The 9,149-nt window shown below is 43.5% G+C and overlaps 1 protein-coding gene across 6 annotated transcripts in view; it reads left to right on the top strand.

The window, feature by feature from the left end:
- Window positions 1-1,039: 1,039 nt before the first annotated feature.
- The window catches only part of SOCS6 (suppressor of cytokine signaling 6), a 28,121-nt gene continuing 20,011 nt past the window's right edge, over window positions 1,040-9,149 (top strand). Inside the window, exons 1-2 of one of the 6 annotated variants that reach the window (XM_041472879.1) lie at window positions 1,125-1,161; window positions 3,284-3,363. The gene's annotated coding sequence lies outside the window, so the exon portion shown is untranslated. Of the gene's footprint in view, window positions 1,292-1,664; window positions 1,896-3,283; window positions 3,364-9,149 lie in introns of those variants that run through there. The other 5 variants (XM_041472869.1, XM_041472843.1, XM_041472888.1 and 2 more) reach the window with 5 other exon arrangements.

The following is a 9,149-nucleotide window of genomic DNA, read 5'->3' as shown; positions in this document are numbered from 1 at the left end:
TTATATGCACCACAAGCAGGAAATGAAGGTAGTATTTTACTAGCTCCACATCAGTCAGCAAACACGACTTACGACAACTTTTAAGAGCCGTATTGTCCATAGATTTTAATCCTTCGCACCCTGCTAGTCACTTCCATGAGTCTCACACATCCTAAATTAAGAATTGTTTTCTTGCTCTCGAGTTAGCATTTTATTTTTAAAAAGAGACCGAAGAACAAGCAATCAAAGCAGTCTGCTTAGCTGAAGTTGCTGCAGCGCAGCTGATATGCCTGAAGTTTAGTGTCACTTTTCTCGAGGAGATCTGTGAAGCAAAGTTGAGCACAAAAGTAATGCCAGTTCTGGCGCGTCGCTTTCACGCCAAGAGAGGTGTGAGGGAAGGTGAAGCGGAGGAGAAATCACCTCCCTCCTTCTCCCGCTCCCTCTCCAGCACAAGCGGGCCTGGCGGGGAGCGCCCATGGCCGGCGCCTCGCTGCGGGGCAGCGGGAAGCGGCTGAGGGACCCCTCCGGCCGGGCGCTACCAGCGAAGGAATAGGGGAGGCGGGTCCCTGTGGACAGAAGGAATGGGGGAGGCAGCTCCCTATGAACTTCGCTGATGAGCTGCTGTAGCCCAGCGGAGCGGTCACACACCGGAGCGCATGGGGGAGAGAGGAAAGGGCCGGGGCTAACAAAGCCAGACCGCCTTCCTGACTCCATTCCAGCGCGGCTCCCGGCCGCCCCCCGCGGGTTTCCCGAGGCCGCCAAGCGGGAACGAGCCCGGGGCGAGGCGCCCAGACCCGAGTAAGGGAAGGGGCCCGGGTTCTGCGGGGCAGACGGGCCGCAGAGGGCTGGTGGAGTCCGTCGGGCGGCGGGGGCGGCGGGGCAGGCGGAGGACAGAGCAGGGATGCCCGCGGCCCTCCTGCCGCCGCCGGGCTGTGCGCGGGCACCGCAGCCGCAGCCTCAGCCGTAGCCGTGCCTGCGGCAGGCGGCGGCCATCGCGGGCTCGCCGCCCCCGTGCGCCCCTCCGAGGACGGAGGGGTGGGGGCAGAGGAGGCGGAGGAAGCGGCGGCGGCGGCGCCAGGAACAGGGAGGCGGCGGCACGGCGAGGGAGGGAGCCAGAGCCGAAGCCGGGCCGGGCCCCGCGAAAGCAACAGCAGAGCCAGCTCCTCCTTCTCCTCCTCCTCGGTGAGTGCCGCTCCGCCACCCCCGGAGGTTGCTCCCCGCCGAGCCTGGGAGCCGGCGGAGGCCGGGCCGCACCGCTGAGGTGCCCGGGAAGAGGCCCGCGCCGGGAGCGGGACACCGCGGCCTCCGCTGGGTGAGCGTCCCCGGGGCAACGGGCGCACCGCGGCCCGGCTCCCCCCTCCCCTCACCGCTGGGCGCGGAGGGCTGCTGCGGTGGAGGGGGAGCCCGTGGATTGGGCCGGTACGGTTCGCCGCTTGCCCGCCGCCCTCTTCCCGGGCCGCGGCCCCGGCCTCCGCTCCCTTTGTTTGCTGCGCTCCCCGAGCCCGCGGCGGTGCCAGGCCCTGCGGAGGCACCGGGGCCGCGGCGCGGCCTGCGAGGCGGCCGGGCGGGCAGGAGGGAAGCAGTGCCGGGCTCGGGCCGGCGAGGCGCTGCCCAGCCCCCGCCGTGACAGGAGGGGGTCCAGGCCAGCCTCTCGTCCCCGCCAGTCGCGGCAGCGGGGCCCGCCGGAGCTCCTATCCCGTGCTCCTACCCTGGGCCGCTGCCCGAATGCACCCCGCGCCTAATGGTGCCATTGTGGGGGGCGGCGGAATTGGACTGATTTCCCTTTACCCCGCCGTGAAACCCGCCTTCAGTTGAGGCTTGTATGTCCCTGTCTCCGGCGGGGCGGGTGTCCGGGTGGCGATTTGGGCAGCCGGTGTCAGGGTTTGTGCCGTGGAGGATCCTCGGGTTGTTGCGAGGTGAGGGTGCGCCAAGGGCTCCCCAAGGGGCGAGCGAGAGAGGCTCCTTTCTGTGACAGGCAACCCTTAAGAACTTGACTTTAACAAAAGCATTACCAGATCCTCAAACTTTGCTCGCTTTCATTGTTCTTCAAGCTGCTTTTTACACTCTCTTTCCGTAATTATGCCACTTCTCTTAGAAAACAACTAGCCCATGCCAGCCCGTTTGCTTATGAAAAAAGCCTTTGCAAAACAACGGGGTTTTGAGAGATGCAGTGGATGATACTTCTGTGATGTGAGGGTGCTTTGGCTATGTCTTTATGTCCTCTTTATTTTTGTCTTCCTATGTTTTCACAATCATCTTACTTTAGAACACAGGGTTTTTTTTTTTTTTTTTCTTGTGGAGTAGGTTACTGCATTAAAGAAGTTGGTCGTAGAATATGCTTTAGTCAGGAAAACTGACTTCCCCTTAAAAAATTCTTGTGCTCTTTCACTGTGAGGGCCCAACCACTCTTTCCTACAGGCCAGGAACGTTTATGCCATGTCTATCTATCCTCTTAATACACCTTTTTAGTTAAAAAATGCCTGCTGCAGGCCTCCTGTCTTGGATAGTTGCTGTCTGCACAAGTACTCAAGGAATAATGCATCTGCATTTCTACTCTGGGTGGAAAAAACCAGAACTGGTTCTGTTTATAGTTTTTGTTTGTGCTAATAGATACATCTTTGGATGGTAGAAAATATGGAAGCTTTCGTGCAATTATAAAATAAATGACTTAGCTTGGCTGGAAGACTCTAAACAACTAGAGAATGTGTAGGTATTTTTTGAGTCTTCTGCAATAGGACAGTAGTCATAACTCACAGTGTAACTTAAGAAAGACAATTTCAGCTTTTTCAAAATGCTTACTTTTCTGATGTGTTAAACAGTACTTGAAGGGAATTTTCACTTCCTCTTCGAGATTTCTTGAGTTTGTGGCATTGTACTGTGTTTGGAACTGAGCTTTTACTTGAAACAGGTTCACCTCTTGTATGCTTAATCAGGGATGCATTCCCTCTGTCCCAAGTTTTGAGATTTAGGTAGATTTTTTTTAAAAGTTAAAATTTAATGAAATTAAGCCTTAATACTTAGAAGTTTAAGTGATAACAGTGTATTGTTATGCAGACATACCCACGTTAGCTAAATCCCTGGATAACTGCATGGGTATGGAGTAGTTAGGGAGAAGCTCTGTGTTGTTTCCAGGGGTTTCATGAACATCACTTTAATGTGCTGCATGTATTGCAGCATCAAAGTGTTTGCATGGATTCAGAAGATGTGATGGATAATTCTAAGTTTCATAAAAACTTGAGGTACTGAAATCTAAAAAACAGCTGTGTATTAATTTATACCATGCTATTAACTTCTTTAATCCTAGATTGTGAAGTTGGTCAGTAATCTTGGCTTATTCTTGGAGAGGGATGGTTTGAAGAAATGGTAACTGGTTCTTACTGTTCTGTGAGTAGATTACAACTTCTGACTCTCCTTAACATAATCAATTGGTGGAGTGAGAGAGTGAACTTTTAACAAAAAGTTGTTCGTACAAAGCAAGTAAATTATTTCTGCTATTTCTTATGATTTTTTTTATAGTCTTACAGTAATTTGAATTGCAGGACTTCATTTGGTAGGGCTACCCTGAGTTCACTACATATTTGCTATGCTATTGTTGGCAAAACTGGGGCCATAGTCCAGGGTAATCCCTAACTCCAGTGCCTTTTTTTCTCTTTCTTTACAGCCCTCTTGGGCCTACACAGCACGAGTTTAGTAGTGTTTGGGTAGTACAATGCAATAACATAAAATAGATAGGAAGGAGACGACTGTTCTCAGCTGGTGTGTGCCTCAGTGTTTTATTGATAGGGCTTTAATGTGTATTAGCAAGAAATTAGAGAGGGTAGCTCAAGCAGTTCTGACGCTCCAAAGAAGAAAATAAGATACAAATAGTATAAAAGGGAATGTAATGCAGATGCAAAAATGGCTTGAATATAAATTGGGTAGGATGAAAAACAGAATAGATATATCTTATGCCATGTAACTGTATATTTTGTACTGTAAAGTATTACCCTGAGAGCAAATACAGAAATTTGAGTTTACTCTTTTTTATGTTTTTTATTTTTCAGAAGAGAAAGAATTATATCTGTAATGTTCCTTGTCCTTATGTTTATTCCAAAATTTGTTTGCTTTCTGTTTTGTTGCACACTTACTTTTCTGGAAATAAATATCAGTCTTCAGAAGACAAAGGTCCCAAGTTCTTACCACCTTTGTCCTGGTCCCTCCCAATAAATTTGTAGTAGTAGAGAAGGAAGTATCCTTTAAGAAAAGCATTTTAAAAAATCATTCTTGATGATTTCAAATGTCAAGTTACATATAACAGTATGTTTTTGTAGAAAAGAAGATGATTGTGCTTTTAATGGGATATTTATTATCCAGGATTACCATATCATACCACTCAAATACATTTTTGATACAGCACAATATAAAGATTCGTGGTACACAGTGCATTCCTTCTTTTATTATTGTTTTATTTTTTCCTCTTGAAATAACTGATTTCTGAATTAAAACACTGCACTATGCAAGTTGAAGAAATTTCTGTGTTAAAAATAGTTACATTACTTTTGAAAGAAACATTTAGAAACTCATGGCTTTGGGGTTTTTTTTCGTTGCAGAAGGTTTTCCCCCCGTAACTGAATTGAAAAAAACTATTGAAACAAAAACCTGTTGCCTACTTCAGCCTCTCCTGATGCATAAAAGCAAACTGAAAGAAAACTGGCCTATAATTATTGCTCTGGATGAAAATGGAAAGCTGACTCTATGTAAAGTGTTGATTGATACATCAAGGTTATGACAAAGGGTACACAAACTTTGCTAGAGTCTACACAGACTGAATTTGAATAGGCAATGTGGAGAAAAATCTGGCTTAGTTGCTCATTGTGAGAATTAAAATTTTCAGATCAAAGCATTAGAAATTTAGCTCTTCAGGTCCTTAAGCTCACTTAAAAAAAGTTACTCTGGATATTTTGTTTTGGTAGTTTTTGTGGTCTTTTGTCATGTACAGGCATGAGAACAATAAGCATTTGGAACTCCAGACAATTTCAGAAGGCTTTGAGGTGTTTGGCTTTGCAAATCTAACTGCTCCTCATTAGTCTGTAATGTGGATTTAAGAACCTATCTTTGCATATTTTTAATTTTTAAAAGATTAATTAAACTGTTATCTCTCATGTTGTTTTTTTTTCTGGAAAATATTAAAATAAAATACTTTGGAAACTATTGGTCCTTTTCTGTCTCCTTAACCATTCACATAACACTTTGAACTCTGAGGAACTCAGTTGGCCTCATTTATGAGGCCACATGTTACCTAAAAATTCTTTCTTGGTTGCTGCATCACCAAGAAAACTATGCAAGTTAAACGTAGGTGTTTGTTTAGCATGGATGTCAATAGAGTGGCTGACTTGTTCTGCCTCTGACTTTAAACTCCATTGATGGAATATGAAGCAAATCTTTCTTGCAGGTAAAGCAAAGCATAGAATGCTGTATATAGACATTTCTGTCCAGGTGCTTCTCCCCTAACATTGCTTCCTTTTTTGTATATTTCGGGCACATAGTGTCTCATGCTCTGTCTTCTGGGAAGCAGTCTTTTTTTGTAATCTGTCAAGTGCAATAGGTTGGCAATTTTAAAAAAATCTTAGATTTGTAAAATGTGAGGATTTTTGTTGTAAACACTAAACAATCTTGCTGTAAACTGCTGTAAAATAGTTTTGGATGAGAGCCATTTTCTCTGGAAGTGAAGGTATAGATAGTAGATATTAGTAATTTTTTCTGGGAGTTTAAGTGGTCTGAAGTTAAAAATTTAAACCATGAAAATGAACCTGTGCATATTGTTAAGTAAATCACACAGATATATGGTATTGTTCTTTGCTTCTTATTGCACTGTGTAATCAGCAGCTGTACTTGTGTCATTTAACGTGGATGTATATGATACTGACCTGTAAGAGTAGTTGTGTTAGGTTTTGATGATCTTGAGTTCATGTGGTGAATGCAGTTAGGAGATAAAGTGATTAATTTAGCATTTGAGATTACCAAAGTTATTAAATCTGCATTTTTCCTCAAGGATATTTTGTATTGCTTAAAACAGTACATAAAGTGCTACTTTTGAAAACATTGTTGGAAGTGAGATTCCAGTCAGACTTGGATTTACAGTGTGTGATCTCTTGTTTTTTTCTTGAGTAGTTTTATTCTTAATTAATCTTGACGTTTTCTGGTAAATGTGCTAAAAGAGTAGCTTGTAGGAGTCTTGAGTAGGTGATTGTTTTTCCTTCTCCAAAGCAGTCTGCATTCCTCAAATAGGTTGGGAACATAGTAGGCTACTCCAAATGTTTCTTTTCGATCCCATGATGTCTACAACACAGTGGTCAAACTTGCCTTCTTTTTTTGTTCCTTCTGATTTAGAGAATTCTGTCTCTCCTGGCTTTACCTCAGTAAGTGCTGCAGGACTGGGCAGTTACAAGCTGTAATTTTGACTGTGTTTGACTTCAGTAATGGGTTTTGATACCCTTGGAATTCCTTTGGGTTAGTAATCAGGTATCAGATTATGCGTTTTAATAAAATAGAGAAACAGAGACAAATGTCAGCAGGGCAAAGGTTTTTGATTACAGAAGGTGTGCCTTCTAGGATGAGCTATGTGGAAGCTGTACTCCAAAAAACAGGGTAGGCAGCTTTTTGGATGGATGTTCTTTCAGGAGCTGGTGGGAACTGGGCAAGTAAGGAATTCTCGCCGGATACACTAACAGAAGCTGTTTGTGCAGGGATACTGGTTTGGGTGAAACATGTGCTGGGGGAGTTTTCCAGGGTGGAATTTTGGTTAGCCTTAGGAGACCGGCTCTAGAATAGTTGGTTTGTGCATTCAGAGGTACGAGTCACTGAGTTGTGTGTAAGAGCTTAAGTCTCAGTCTGTGTAAGGTAGGTGGCTGGTGGCTTTTTTATTCCTTCCCCTCCCTGTTCTCTCTTCAGTGGAAAAAAGGCAAAACCAGTGCTGATCAATGCACACTGAAACATTGACTTTTGTCCTCTCTTTGGTTTTTGAAAGGAAGGGAGCTGCTGGTTAGTAGTAGTAAGTAAAACTGAGACGTAATAAAATACTAGCCGTTAGCCTTTGGCATTATTTTGTGCAAAAAATCCAGTTACTTGGGAAAATACTTGCTGTGAATGTAAATATTGTATGGTCCCTTACTGCAGGGATAAAAGTCTCTATTCACCAGCTGCACTTACCTGAGCTGTTGTCTAATCCAGTGATGATCAGAAGAAGACATTGAATAGAAGTTGTTATATCAGTACTGACTTGAATGTCCTATGTATTACAAAAATAAGTGCTTTTGGAATCTGCAGTGTTTTAAATGTTTTTTGATGGGAGGAAAAAAAAGAACTTAAGTTCTATGTATCAGCATTGAAAAGTATGTATCCCCTTGATTGTCTTTTTTTTTTAAAACTGGGCTAATACTTTTTTTTTCCTTCATTTTATTTATAGTGTGTCTTTAAATTTAATGTCAGAACAGGAGAAAAGAAAGTCAGTGTGCATGTACATGACTTTTTTATTTGTGGTTGAACTTTGAAGCTTAGCTAGCTTTTGCAGCCAGCCTTCGATACTCCTGGCTCTGCAGAAATTTGACCTTGCTCTGGAGATAGCTATCTTAAGGGCTTTGAGTTTGTGTAAATCTGATAGAGTGCATTACTTCATGCAGACAGTGAAAATTTTATCTCTGATCCTGTCTGTGTATAACAATTTATACACTGATGTGAAGTTGCTCAGTGTAAGGCCCAATTTTTTCATGTGCAAGCTGAATACAATGTACAGTGAGGAGTCCCATTGAGTTAAATATCTGCTCACAGTTAATTAATCTTTGTTGGGTTAGGACAGAATATTAACAAAATCAGATAGTTTAGGGCTAAGTGTAAAATGATTTTCTGCTACTGGCAATTATTAAAAAAAACCCCGTTAACAACCCCAAACCAACCATCTTCCAGCGTGCATCAGGACAAAACAGTGTCTGTCTAAAAACTGCCATTAATATGTTTGCCATCAGATTCGCTGGTTGGAGTAGTGAGCTGTTTCTCTCTGCAGGTGATGAGAATGTAGGTGTAGGAGAAAGAAAGACTTTCCTGATCTTAATCATGAATAATTAAGAGTCTCTCTCATTTTGACCCAAAATGAGAAAATTTGCATGTGGAATAAGTTTTGTCAGAACTGGTCTAGTCCTGTAAAAAGGTTTTACTCTGGCAAGTCAGGACTTTATGAAAAAGATGGCTGAACAGCTTTGCCTGTGCAGTCAAAATTCTGTTCCTATTCTGATCAGCATGCAAGTTGTGCAGTGTAATGGTATGTGCCTTCCTAAAAGCACCCTTGGATTTAAAAGGGTGAATTTAGAAATTTATTTAATGTTTCACCTTCATTTTTAGGGGAAACAGAGTGTTAAAGTAATTTTGTGATGTTAGCTGCAGATAATACTCTTTCTAGAGGTGTGTTTACCTGGTGTATTTGACAGTACTTTAAGTACAGCCATATCTCCTATTTCCTATGTGTGGAAAGACTCTAAACCATAAAGAAGATGATTCATTTACTCTGTTCTTATTTGGCCTCCTGCCAGGGAAATCGGGAAGGGAAATATTTTAAATAAGCTGTGTTTTGCATTCTCATTTTCTGAAATGCCGAGGTTGGATTACTCTCTGCAGTGGGTCCTAAGACCTTGGAGGGGCAGCGAGGCCAAACACTAGAGGGGATTAGTGGGCACATAGTGCTTGGTGCTTGACTGATACAGATAGTGTTACTGGAGCATAGTCCAGGAGAGACTGCTTAATTAGAGGTACTCAGGATGATTGCCCCTTGGGGTCCACCTGACTCAAGATCCCCCCAGTCTTTAAACAAGGAGAAGGAAGTTCTGTTCCTACCCCTTCACCCTCTGCATTCTGGTTTGTTGTGTTGTGCTGACTTGTCTGTAAAATAAACCTTACTTTCTGTTTCACTGATTGGATCTCTTTTCCTGGCCATGAAAGACTGATCGTTCTGTAGCTGATACTGTATGACAATCTCAGCTGAATTGTATCATGAAATAGTAGGTGTGTTCCAGAGTTGAGGTGCAACTATGTAAGAGTGGGTTCCTTATGCTTGATATACTAAATGCTCCTTTGCCTTTTAAATGGATTCCCAAGTGTGTGTGAGTGGATTGTTGTCACTGTTATTTATTTAGGACCATCGA

This window comes from Pyrgilauda ruficollis, unplaced genomic scaffold (assembly GCF_017590135.1).
Source record: "Pyrgilauda ruficollis isolate IOZ18807 unplaced genomic scaffold, ASM1759013v1 scaffold109, whole genome shotgun sequence".
Classification (NCBI taxonomy): Eukaryota; Metazoa; Chordata; class Aves; order Passeriformes; family Passeridae; genus Pyrgilauda; species Pyrgilauda ruficollis.
This window is presented reverse-complemented; position numbering and strand designations above follow the sequence as displayed.